This window comes from Bison bison, unplaced genomic scaffold (assembly GCF_000754665.1).
Source record: "Bison bison bison isolate TAMUID 2011002044 unplaced genomic scaffold, Bison_UMD1.0 scf7180017864385, whole genome shotgun sequence".
Lineage (NCBI taxonomy): Eukaryota > Metazoa > Chordata > Mammalia > Artiodactyla > Bovidae > Bison > Bison bison.
This window is the reverse complement of record NW_011494957.1, coordinates 1,334,110-1,347,113: the sequence shown is the minus strand read 5'-3', so window position 1 is coordinate 1,347,113 and position 13,004 is coordinate 1,334,110.

Here is a 13,004-nt window from a genome sequence, read left to right as displayed (position 1 = left end):
GGCTTAAAGCTCAACATTCAGAAAACGAAGATCATGGCATCTGGTCCCATCACTTCATGGGAAATAGATGGGGAAACAGTGGAAACAGTGTCAGACTTTCTTTTGGGGGGCTTCAAAATCATTGCAGATGGTGATTGCAGCCATGAAATTAAAAGACGCTTACTCCTTGGAAGGAAAGTTATGTCCAACCTAGACAGCATATTCAAAAGCAGAGACGTTACTTTGCCAACAAAGTTCTGTCTAGTCAAGGCTATGGTTTTTCCAGTGGTCATGTATGGATGTGAGAGTTGGACTGTGAAGAAAGCTGAGCGCCGAAGAATTGATGCTTTTGAACTGTGGTGTTGGAGAAGACTCTTGAGAGTCCCTTGGACCTCAAGGAGACCCAACCAGTCAATTCTAAAGGAGATCAGTCCTGAGTGTTCACTGTAAGGACTGATGCTAAAGCTGAAACTCCAATACTTTGGCCAGCTCATGCGAAGAGTTGACTCATTGGAAAAGACTCTGATGCTTTGAGGGATTGGGGGCAGGAAGAGAAGGGGACAACAGACGATGAAGTGGCTGGAGAGCATCACCAATGGACATGAGTTTGGGTGTACTCCGGGAGTTGGTGATGGACAGGGAGGCCTGGCATGCTGCAATTCATGGGGTTGCAAAGAGTCGGACATGACTGAGCAACTGAACTGACTGAACTGACCAGAACTGATGATTACACAACAACTCAGTTTAAACTCTAAGGATTATGCAACAAGATATATCCTGCTTGAGGACAGTTTCTCCTTCCTGAAAACCTTCTGGCTAATCCTCTTATCTTAAAATGTACATTATGGGAGTGGTTGTAGTAAGGTCTTCACAACCTTGAGACATTCTTTTGATTTACTGTAATAGCTAATGAAAAAAGTATATAACTCCCTTGCTAACACTACAGAGGGGGGCACTCTCCATCCCCTTTCTGATGTCCATGTCAGAACCTTTCTCTCTCCCTTTCACACTTGAATAAAACTCTGCTACACAAAAGCTCTTGAGTGATCAAACTTGGTCCCTGGACCCAAAGCTAAATCTTCTTCAGAGATCAAGAATCCAACACTGCTCACTGTAAACTATCATCTTGGGGGCTCATCCAGGATCTTCAGGACAAGGTAAGAACACTCAGAGCTGTAGGTCTTTGCTTTCTCAATACATACGTTTTCTGCTTTACTTTACTAACTCTGTGGTATGCTTGTTTGAATGGATGATGTGCCCTGCGCGAAGTGAGTTGAACCCTGCTCTGTGGTTTTGCAGAGCCTTGAAATGACTGAAGGCAGCCCCCAAAAGGGGCGCCTTGTCGGGGCTTCATACTGACCTGCCAATGCCAAGAGACACCCAGTGTCCCTGCAAGGGGAGCGGCCAGAGACGGGCAAAGCACGTGGACCGATCTCTCCCTTCTCTGTCATCTTTTCCTGGTCTCTTTGACCATTTTGTAATTGCCTGGGGAATTAGAACTACTAAGATAATCTGTCGAAGCATAGACTTTCAAGGGACTTGTGATCAATGCTGTTACTGTGTTCTTTTACTTAGACCCCAAGTATGGAAGTGCCTAGCCTCGCTAGGAGCCAAAAGTTACAGGAGCACATTTGGAAGCGAGGCGGAACTCTAGCTCCAGGAATGTCTCTCAGGCTAGAGGTCTTGGCTGCCTGCTTCAGGGGCCAGCGCCTAAAACTGAGTCTTTGTCATGGCTGTGTCTCCTACCTATGTGGATATAAGCATTGCTGGTGACCATGAGGTTTTTGAGAACACAGATTGGGCATTGAAGGATCTGGTAGATTGGAAATGCAATGGGCTTCTTCCTTTGGTAGCACTAGCTCTTAGTGGACCAGAGGAAACTCTCCAGTGGTTTCTGTTTCAACTTCTTAAATAGTCCTTTTGTGGAATCTGTGGAAATGAACTCGAAGGATTGGCCCTAAGCTCAAGGACAAAAATCATTTTTTCCTCACTGGCCAACCCTCCACCACCTCTTTTGCTGTCACATTTACTGGATTGGTGACACTCAGAAGAGACAACTTGATTGTTGTTCATCCCTTTATAACTCACCATTTCTACTGCAGTTAAGACTGTACTCGGGAATGTGCACGGGCACAGGTAGAATGGATGCTCCCCCTGGTAGTACTAGCTTGAGAAACATTCCAAAAAGCTACTCTATGGGCAAATCAAACAAAGGTGTTGGTGGTATGGAACTAAATCAATCTGAGGTGCCGTCAGGTCTACCCCTGGTGTATTTCCACCTCACCTCAGTGGTAGAACCAGGAGGGGTGAGTAAGGTGCCTGCATCAGTAAGGGACAGACTAAGTCTGAGCAGGGAAGGAAAGCTTCAGTGCAAAGTCTGTCTACACCCCCATCTAGAGCAGGGAAGGATGCTTCCAGTGGAAAAAAGCCATGGTTGTGGATGCCACTTTTTTCTCTCTTACAGATGGGAGCTAGCATTTCCAGAACCATTCCTTCACAATGTATTTTAAATACTGGGGCAAGTTTGATCCCCAGAATTGAAAAAAGACTTTCCTGATCTTCTTCTGTGATACAGAATGGCCATGGTATACTTTGGCAGACAGGGAACGCTTACCTGTTGAAGGAGCTCAATTATTACTGTTTTAACAACTAGATCAGTTCTGTAGAAAATAAGGGAAAATGGAAGAAGTGACATATGTGTTACTCTTTATCTCTCTGTGAGACATGCCAGACTTATGTCCTAAGGGTACAGATTTGGGTGTGAAACCTTCAGCTGCCTCCTGTTCTTGTACTTTGCCCCTTTATCTAGGGCTCCCAACTGAACAGGCTGAGAATCAGGGTACCCTTCCAGGAAGGGTTGCCTCAATGTAGGTAGAAATTCAAACAGTACCAATTGTGGTTGAGACTATTTAGTGGATCCAAAAGGTACATAGAAGCCTTTACAGGACTGACTACGTTTTGAGCTTACTTGAAGAGATATAATGCATGTCTTGGGACAGACGCTGACTCCTGACTCAAGAGCTCAAGTTTGGGGGAAAACTATTACTTTTGGAGATGAATGGCTTGAACATGAGGCAAGGGGAAAGAGGGAACACAAAATAGCCCTCCTCCCTACTGGGAATCAAGCAGTTCCCATAACAGAGCCACTTTGCCTGATGTATTCTTGAAGGACTTAAGCAAGTGCACGCTAAGGCTTTAGACTATGCTAAGTTGGTTGACATAGAACAGGGAGAGAAGGAAACTCCTGGTAAATTTCTAGATAATACAGGAGGCTGTCTACAAGTTTACTGATGTTGGTTCCCAAAGTTCAGAGGAGGAATAACCTTAAAAGATAGATAGCTCACTCAGTTAGCTCCAGATAGCTGCCGTAAGTTACAAAAATAGATGTATGGACCAAATCAGTCTTTAGATAATCTGTTGCAACTGGCTTATATGGTATATTATGGTAGACAATACAAGGAGGAAAATCAGAGGCAAGAAAGACCAGGGAAAGACTGAAGCCCCAGCATGGCAGTTAGATCTGTTCTGAAACAGCCTGAGGAAAAATGCCCAGAGGAACCCAGGTGAAATGAGACAGACTTCTTATTACTGTGGAAAGGAGGGGCATCTCAAGCAAGATTGCCCTCAACGTCTAAGCCACCCCCGGCTCCATAAAGGACCACACTGGAGGAGAGACTTCCCCCAGAGGTGTAGGCCCCAGGGATCAGGCTGTCAGGACAATCAGGACTGAAGGTGCCTCAGGGTCCCCACACAAGCTCCCATCCTAATGAGAAGCCCCAGGTATTAATAACTCTCGGGGGCCAATCAGTCAATTTCTTTTGGACACTGGGGCAACTTTCTGCTCACTAAAGCCCCTGGTCTGCTTTCCTCCCAATCCACTACTGTAACGGGACTATCTGGATGAGCCAAATGCTGTTATTTCAGGCATCCTTTAAGCTGCAACTGGGACTCTGTGCTGTTTTCTCATGAGTTTATGATCCTGTCAGAGTCTCCCACACTCCTTCTGGGAAGGGATATAATGAGCAAGGTCCAGGCCTCTGTTTTCATGAATATGGAACTTAGACTTTTTAATGGAACAAAATGCAAATCCTAAAGTGTGGCTGATGGAAAAACTGTGGGTCAAGCACAAAATGCTGTTCCTGTCATTATCAAGCTCAAAGACTCTCACCTATTTCCACATCAAAAGCAGTATCCATTAAAACCTGAGGTTAAGGATGGGTTAAAATCCATCATTGAAAATTTAAAGAAACAAGGGCTACTAATTCCCTATAACAGTTCATGCAACACTGCTATTTCTGGGTATAAAAATGTCAAATGATAAATGGAAGGATGGTTTCTACAGTTAAACCTACACTAAATCATCCTCCTCCTATGACTTTAAGACAATTGAGAGAATTCTTGGGCATTATAGGCTATTACAGCATTTGGATTCTGGCTTATGGGGAAATTGCCAGCCTTTATATAAACTTATAACTGAGACTCAGCAGGCCCAAACCAACAAACTGGTCTGGTCCTCAGAGACTCAAAAACTTTTAAGGCTCTTCATACTGCTCTCCTGCAGGCTCCAACTTTGAGCTTGCCCACAGGATCCACGTTTGGTCCTTACTGAAAAAAAGGCTTTAGCCACATTCCTTAAAGGTAATTGCTACTGTTGTTTTGCTAATGTCTAAAACTCATAAGTTTACTAATGGACAAAATCTTACTGTACTGACTTCTCATGATGTAAGTGGGATCTTAAACTCTGAAGTTCAGAGTAACAGTGGTTCCATCTTTAAAGCTGCTGTAACTCAAGGGGTGTCAAAAGCTCTAGGAATAAAATATCACTTATACTGTTCCTAGAGACTAGGAAAAGGCTAAGGACATTATTTTAAAAAGTTGAAAAGGCTAAAGACATTGTTAAAAGACATCCATGTAAGCTAACTCAGGAAACACAAGACAATTGGTTCACAGTTCTACCCATAGCTTTAATGAGAGCTCAAACTAACCCCCCAGAACAGTCTGACAGTTTTGTGCACAGACTTTGTTATAGACCCTGAAACCTTAGACTTAACTATGTGACTTAACTATGTGACTCAGCTTTCAGCCTTTTCACAAAGGCATTACCAGGAGGTTAGCTCCTGACCCAGCCTTTGAATCAAACAAGCTAGTGTTTGAGCCAGGAACTGAGATGGGCCAGAGAATCTACGTGGGCTTGCTTCTGCTGACTCCAAAAGTCCTGAGTCTGCCATTTGACCCTTAAAACAACGCCTTCCTGTCCTGGGCTCATTCTTACACTGCATTCCACAATCATATAATTGCTGGGTCTGCAGAGCGCTCCCTCTCCTCATCAATTGAAGACTTCCCATAGTGGGTTCCTCCACTTCGAGGAAAAGACCTTCTTCAACTCTGTCAATATCTTCACCAACAACAATCACTTTAATCTGATGACATCTAGCAGTCCTAAGAAGGACTGGTGTAACACTTTGTACCTTAACGATGGACATAATGTGACTTTCAACGTTGATTATACACATTATCTTGGTTTAATGACTATTTTGCTGCACATAAGAAGGTAAATGGGTCTAGATCTGCTGGTTTCCTACCTGATGTTTATGAGCTATGGGATGAGATCATATGGCTAATGCCTGAAAATGGATGCCTACTATCTAATGTTCCCATATGCTGGGAACAAAAAAGCCATACCCAGAAGTTAGCTGACAACTTAATTGTAATGATTGGAAACTATTGGGGTTTTTGCCTCAAGAAATATGCGATGTAATCATTCCTGTGTTTTCCAATCCCAGCTCAGGTCCTTCTTTTGCCTGGCCAGGAACTCAATGGGACTGAATCCTTCAGTCATGCTGGTCTGCTCCAAATGTGGCTCTTACCTACAGGCATGGCTTCCCCCGTGCCTGGATAGGGAGGTGCTCCCTAGGTTTACCTTTTACCCATGGCTTCATATTTCCAGAGCTTCCAGAGAAGCCTGCTAATCTGCCACATCTTAAAACTCACCGGACAAGGTCTGTATTTCACTGGTATGATTATCTGGCAGCACTATTTGTTCCCTCTCTGGGAACTACAGATGTTACGCTATGAGTTGATGCTCTAAGTTTACTCATGAAGCTTTACAAGATTTTCAAAACTAGGCCCTTAATGCTAAACAAATGCAAATTAGAAGGGTGGTTTTACAAAACAGATTGGCCTTAAATATTCTAACGGCCACATAAGGAGGAACTTGTGCTATTATTCATACCCAATGTTGTACATATCTACCAGATATGAGTACTAATGTTACTCACTTTACTAAACACGTGAGCAAGATGATTCGAGCTATGGATTCTCCTGAAGCCCCAGTCACCTCACTTTGGGAAATGTTAACTAGTTCCCCATGGTGGAAAACAATTCTAATCGTTCTGTTTTCACTCTTTGCTCCGTGCATCTGTAACTGTGTAACTCGGTTTGTTTCTAACTGTTTGAAAGCTTTTCAGTTACAAATGGTTGTCCAGGCTCCTACCAGTGCCACAGACTCCTCCAACTATTATTTGTGATCCCTGGATCAGAGACCCTCCATATGAGGGTGAGGAGAATATGTTGCCTCAACAATTTAGGGACAATGCCCCTCAACAGCAGGAAGTAGTTATGGAATGAAAACAATGCCCCTTTTCCTTGGCAATATAATTTTCCTAAAGAAAAGGAGGGGATGAGAGAGTCAATTCCTAGGCAGGTTGATAAAAAATCCCAGGTCCCTGAGGAGGAGAAAAGCGTCTGGGGCTCTCAAAGCAGAGATAAGGGTCTGGAATTCTCAAGGAGGAGAAAAGGACAAACGTCTTTTTTTCTCTACATACATTAGTCTTAGTCACATAAAACGTTTTTTCTTTAAGCCCAGAACTGATGATTACACAACAAACAACTCAGTTTAAACTCTGTACTAAGGATTATAGAACAGCAATGTATCCTGCTTGAGGACAGTTTCTCCTTCCTGAAAACCTCCTGGCTAATCCTGTTATCTTAGAATGTAAATTATGGGAGTGAGTGTGGTAAGGTCTTCACAACCTTGAGACATTCTTTTTATTTATTGTAATAACTAATGAAAAAAGTATATAACTCCCTCGCTAACACTACAGAGGGGGGCACTCTCCATCCCCCTTCTGATGTCCATGTCAGAATCTTCCTCTCTCCCTTTTCACACTTTAATAAAACTCTGCCACACAAAAGCTCTTGAGTGATCAAAACTGGTCCTTGGTCCCAAAGCTAAGTCTTCTTCAGAGATCAAGAATCCGACACTGTAAGCTATGACTCAAAATGTTGAAACAAAACAGACCCACCTATCAAAAAGTGTTGTTCACGACCAGAGAACTGAGTCAACAAATATTTTTGGAGCTCCTATTGTGTGTCAGACCTAGACACCTTCTTTCCATTTTGGGATCAGCAAAAGCATTTCTATTCTGAATCAGATGAGGCTGAAAAGAGTTGGGTGGCAAATTAGAGAATGGGGGGTGGGGTGGGTGAGGAGAGTCATATCTCTCCTCAGTTGAATCTATACATTTTAAAAACATACAGAGTTTTACTAGCTTAGATCTCAAATTCCTTTTCCTCTTGCTCAGCAAAACCTCATTTTCCAGAACAGAATATGAGTTCTCTATATAAGAAGAAAATCAGAAAGAAATGAGATAAAATAGGATCAAAATGCTGCTATATGAATACAACACCCCATGAGATGGTATGGGGAAATGCTACTGTTCTGACTCCTTTGGCTTCTGGTCACTCTGCCAGATCTCTTGACTACTGATATGCTTATAAAACAATGTTACCTTGGCAAAACCTAGAAAATAGATATGAAGAAGCTATTTTTAAAATTAACTTTTAATGAATTGGCAAAGGCAATTAAAAGGGGGACATCACAAGGGAAAAGAGCATCCAAGAAACTTCAATTTACGTTCCTTCTCTGTAGGGAGTGGGCATTTCAGTGTGACAAACTCTAGACTCCACCAACATGAGTGGTTTAAAAACTAATTAAGGAATAATTTCTTAAGACAGTAGACTGTCCAAACATTTATTTTTTCTCCCAAGATCCTACCAGAGTGACAATGAAAGAAAACAAAGTGTATAAATCCACAACAATAAAGAAAAAGAGAATAGTCACAGTGAATGAGAATTTTCAATACATTTCTTGAAAACAAAAATAGGCTGCTGATTATGAACATCATGTTGAAGCCGAGAGTAGTCATCAGTTAGATCCATTTACTGTAACTTGCTTAATTAATAACAAACTGTAACTGTCTTCCCTGATCAAGCTTGCTGTAATTGTTTCTATAAAGCTTACATATCCTCCAAATGTCCCCTAGCCTAAACAGTTAGATGTTTGCCTGAGTTATGTTCCAGGGACTTGGAGTCAGCTGTGTCTAGTTTGAGCTCCAGCCAGTTAAGACTGGGCCATCAGCCCTCCATCTGGGCATGTGTGAGTGTCCTCGGTGACCTTTGAACATCAGAGGGCCAAAACTCCATCTTCAGGACATTTTTCTGAATATGCACCCTATAGAGAAGCATTTAGCTTAGTTGCTCCGGCATAGAAGGATGATCACCTCACCTTTTTCTTGTTTCCAGTCAGCTTTCCCCACACTCCTCAGCTTTACCCATGAATGTTCTAAGCCTCTCACCTTCAGGGAGGTAGATTTGATATTTGTTCTGTCTCCTCACTCAGCTGCTTTGTGTATAAATGCTTTCTCTGCTGCAAACTTCAGGCTTCCCTGGTGGCTCAGTGGTAAAGAATCCGCTTGAAATGCAGGAGACGCAGGAGATGTGGATTTGATCCCTAGGTCTAGAAGATCCTCTGGAGGAGGGCATGGTAACCCACTCCAGTATTCTTGCCTGAAAAATCCCAGGGGTCGCAATGTGTCAGACATGAGCGAAGCGACTGAGCACACAAGCGTGCACTGCTACAAATCTCAGTGTCTCAGAGTTTGGCTTGCTATACATCAAGCAAATGAGCCTGGATCAATAACATAACTATGAAGAAAAACAGTGGAGTCGGAGATTAGGATAAACTCGGAGAAGACCACAGGAGCAAGAATTAGTCTCTTCAGCAGAATCCTAGAGAGACTTGGGAAATTTTAGATAGTATCTGAATTGGAGAGAGAGAGAAAGAGATGGGCCAAGAGGGCAGATTCACTGATGGTTTGTCTACAGAACAGTTAGCCACCCCAGTCCACTCTAGCACTCACCATGGACAGAATGGGCATCAGGAAGGTATTTACCCCTCAGGCCTCGACACTTCCTCCCTCCACAAACACACACGCATGCACGCACAGGTGCACAGGTTTCCTCTTGAGAGAAATTAGAGGTGAACCACAGCATTTAGTGTTAATATTGACAGAAACTGCAGTGTTCTGGAATGCCAGAATGGCCAACTGTACTGATTGAATCCATACCCAATTACCATCCCATGTTCCACAGAGCTCTTGGTCAGTTCACATTTCTGCATTCTTAAAGGACTGTTAGACATTCTAAAAAAAAAAAAAAAAAAAACTGAAAAGTAAAAGAATAAGATTAAGATAAGTAGAAAACTAACTCTAGAATAATCAAATAAATACAACGTAACAAAAGAGAACTTGGACATAAATTTAATTACTATTCTCATAAAGATTTAAGAAAATATTGCTTTTATAAAAAACAAGCATGCTGTGAAAAAGAACAATTGGATTCATAAAACATTGGGAAATTAAGAAATAGATTTCTGAGGTTAAAAGCAGATAATTTACTCATCTTTATTTCCCATATATTTAATAAGAGCCTCTGCAAAACTTTCTGCAAAAGTGTTTTCTAAAGGATGTTTGTATGGCAACCTCAGTGAGCATATGTTTATCATTTGGAGTGCTGTTTGGAGACAGATGGCACATTCAAACCAAGTACCTTGAGGTGAGATTAACAAAGGAACCATTCACAAAGGAGTGAACGGGCTACATAAAAACAGAGGCATTAGTGCAGTTGCTGCTGCTGCTGCTGCTAAGTCGCTTCAGTCGTGTCCGACTCTGTGCGACCCCATGGACTGCAGCCTACCAGGCTTCTCCGTCCATGGGATTCTCCAGGCAAGAACACTGGAGTGGGTTGCCATTTCCTTTTCCAATGCATGAAAGTAGAAAGTGAAAGTGAAGTCACTCAGTCGTGTCTGACTCTTAGCGACCCCATGGACTGCAGCCTACCAAGCTCCTCCAACCATGGGATTTTCCGGGCAACAGTACTGGAGTGGGTTGCCATTGCCTTCTCCATTAGTGCAGTACCAACTGCTAAAAGCAAGGCTCTCTTCCCATCCCTGGGCCTGGAGGGATGACAAGAAGCAGGAGAAAAACAAACAAGAGCAGGGAGAAAAGGAGTAGCAGAAGAAGGAAAAGAGGAAACAGAGAGATAGAGAGGGAGAAAGCTATGTGGGAATAGAAACTGAATTGGAGCTGTGACTTTGGGCAGAAGCAGGAAGCCAGTCCATGCTGCCCTCATGGGAGGTCCTGTGACTCTTTATAAGTGACCTGATTCCCCGTCTCTTTGATCTCTAAGTGGTCTCTGTTCTTCAACACAATCAAATGCCTAGGAAGTCCCTTGACCCCAGCATTGGGCAAAGTAATGCAGGGTAGATGATTCAGAACAGGCAAACAAGATATCCAGTACATGTGTCCCTGAACATTTGATAGTCACACGTTCATATTTAAATGGTGCTTTGCTGGATGTAAAAGGTCTAAGGTCTAAGTTCATTTCCTTCAATACATTTAAGCCTATAATGTTTTGTCTCTGATTCTAGTGTGGCTGTTCAGAATTCTGATATAAGTCTGACATACCCTCTTTCTCTTTGCTATTTTAAGGCTAGTTCTTCAACCCTTTGATCCTATGAAATTTCACTATCACGTGTTTATATGTGTATTTTTTTATACCATTTGAGTACTTTCAGTCTGAGGTTTCTAATCTATATTTTTGAAAAGTTCCAGTTACTATTTCTTCAAGTATTTCCTTTCCTCTATTTATTTTTCCATTCGGGATTTCTACTGTATGTATTTGACACTTCTCCTTCTCATTAAAGTTTCAACTGATGATTTTTTTCAACCATCAAAACTTCTCTGATGTCCTTCTCAGAGAGTTTCTTAATATTCCTGCTCCTTAATTCATTCTTGCTCTAACCTACTCTGCTTTATAATACTTTTATTTCAAATTTTATATTTTTTATATGCAGTGTATCCACTTGACTTTTCATTGCAACTGCTAGATTTCCTTTTCACTTCCCCAAAATCTTCCTTAACATTTCTTGAAGGATACTTATGATGCTGCAGTTTAAATTCTTGACCTCTTCATTCCATTTATTTTGTATTACTGCATAGATTGTTAAGTCTATTATCTTCCTTTAATAGTAGCTGTGTTTTTTAGATGTCTCCTTAATTTACCCTTTGAGTTTATTTCCCTCGTAAAGTATTAGAGATCTTGGTTAGTAATATGCAGAGAACTTAAAAGACCTGAATATTGCCTCTTAGTGAGTTTGCAGAGAGAATGTGCTACAGGGGCAGATCAGTGCCCCAGTTTAGACATGCCATCCTGGGTTGTTCCTTTTGTCCTCAGGCAAACCTGGCCATCTCACTATGATGTCAGCTGAATTCCTTTTTTCAGTGAGAATGAACCCACACACATTTTTACCTTATCCATTTATGTATCTATCCAATATCTATTTGTTGAATGACTTCTATATGCCAAATTTGCATATGCAAGATAGTTAATTCTAGTTATTGCTGACTCTGTCCATAAAATAGGCTAGGTCTTCAAAAAAAGAAACAAAAAAAAAAACTAACTTATCATCTTGAATATAAGTAAATGCTCATAACTTTACTAGTGGCCATTTTCTAAATCTCCAAGAATGTGATAAAACCATAATTTATAAAATTTTCCAAAAATAAAATATTTATATCTGTAAAAAATAATTTATACTTTAAGATACAGCCTGGTTAAGTGTAAACTCTAAGATACTGCAATAAAAGTTAGGATTCCTGTCTGGAGGCTTAGAGAACACTAGACAGCAAAGGATGTGTTAAATGAGAGATATAATATTAATACAGAAATTTGGAAAAGGTCTTGGAGTAGTCAAGGAGACAGAAGAGAAGTGGTAGCTCACATCTGAAGTATTTAGAGCAGATATGGGGTGGAATGACCAGGGGAAGAAAGAACACGGTACATAAGGAAAGTAGTGCAAATTTAGGTTCCTGGAGGTGGTGAGGGAGAATTTTGTAGAAATTCTAATAAGATGGTTTTATTTATTTTATTTTTTAACTTTACAATATTGTATTGGTTTTGCCATATATCAAAATGAATCTGCCACAGGTATACACACACTTCCTGTCCCGAACCCTCCTCCCTCCTTCCTCCCCGAACCATCCCTCTGGGTCATGCCAGTGCACCAGCCCCAAGCATCCAGTATCGTGCATCAAACCTGGACTGGCGACTCTTTTCATATATGATATTATACATGTTTCAATGCCATTCTCCCAAGTCATCCCACCCTCTCCCTCTCCCACAGAGTCCAAAAGACTGTTCTATACATCTGTGTCTCTTTTGCTGTCTTGGATACAGGGTTATTGTTACCATCTCTCTAAATTCCATATATATGCGTTACTATACTGTATTGGTGTTTTTCTTTCTGGCTTACTTCACTCTGTATAATAGGCTCCATTTTCATCCACCTCATCAGAACTGATTCACATGTATTCTTTTTAATGGCTGAGTAATACTCCATTGTGTATATGTACCACAGCTTTCTTATCCATTCATCTGATGATGGACATCTAGGTTGCTTCCATGTCCTGGCTACTATAAACAGTGCTGCGATGAACATTGGGGTACACGTGTCTCTTTCAATTCTGGTTTCCTCAGTGTGTATGCCCAGCAGTGGGATTGCTGGATCATAAGGCAGTTCTATTCCCAGTTTTTTAAGGAATCTCCACACTGTTCTCCATAATGGCTGTACTAGTTTGCATTCCCACCAACCGTGTAAGAGGGTTCCCTTTTCTCCACACCCTCTC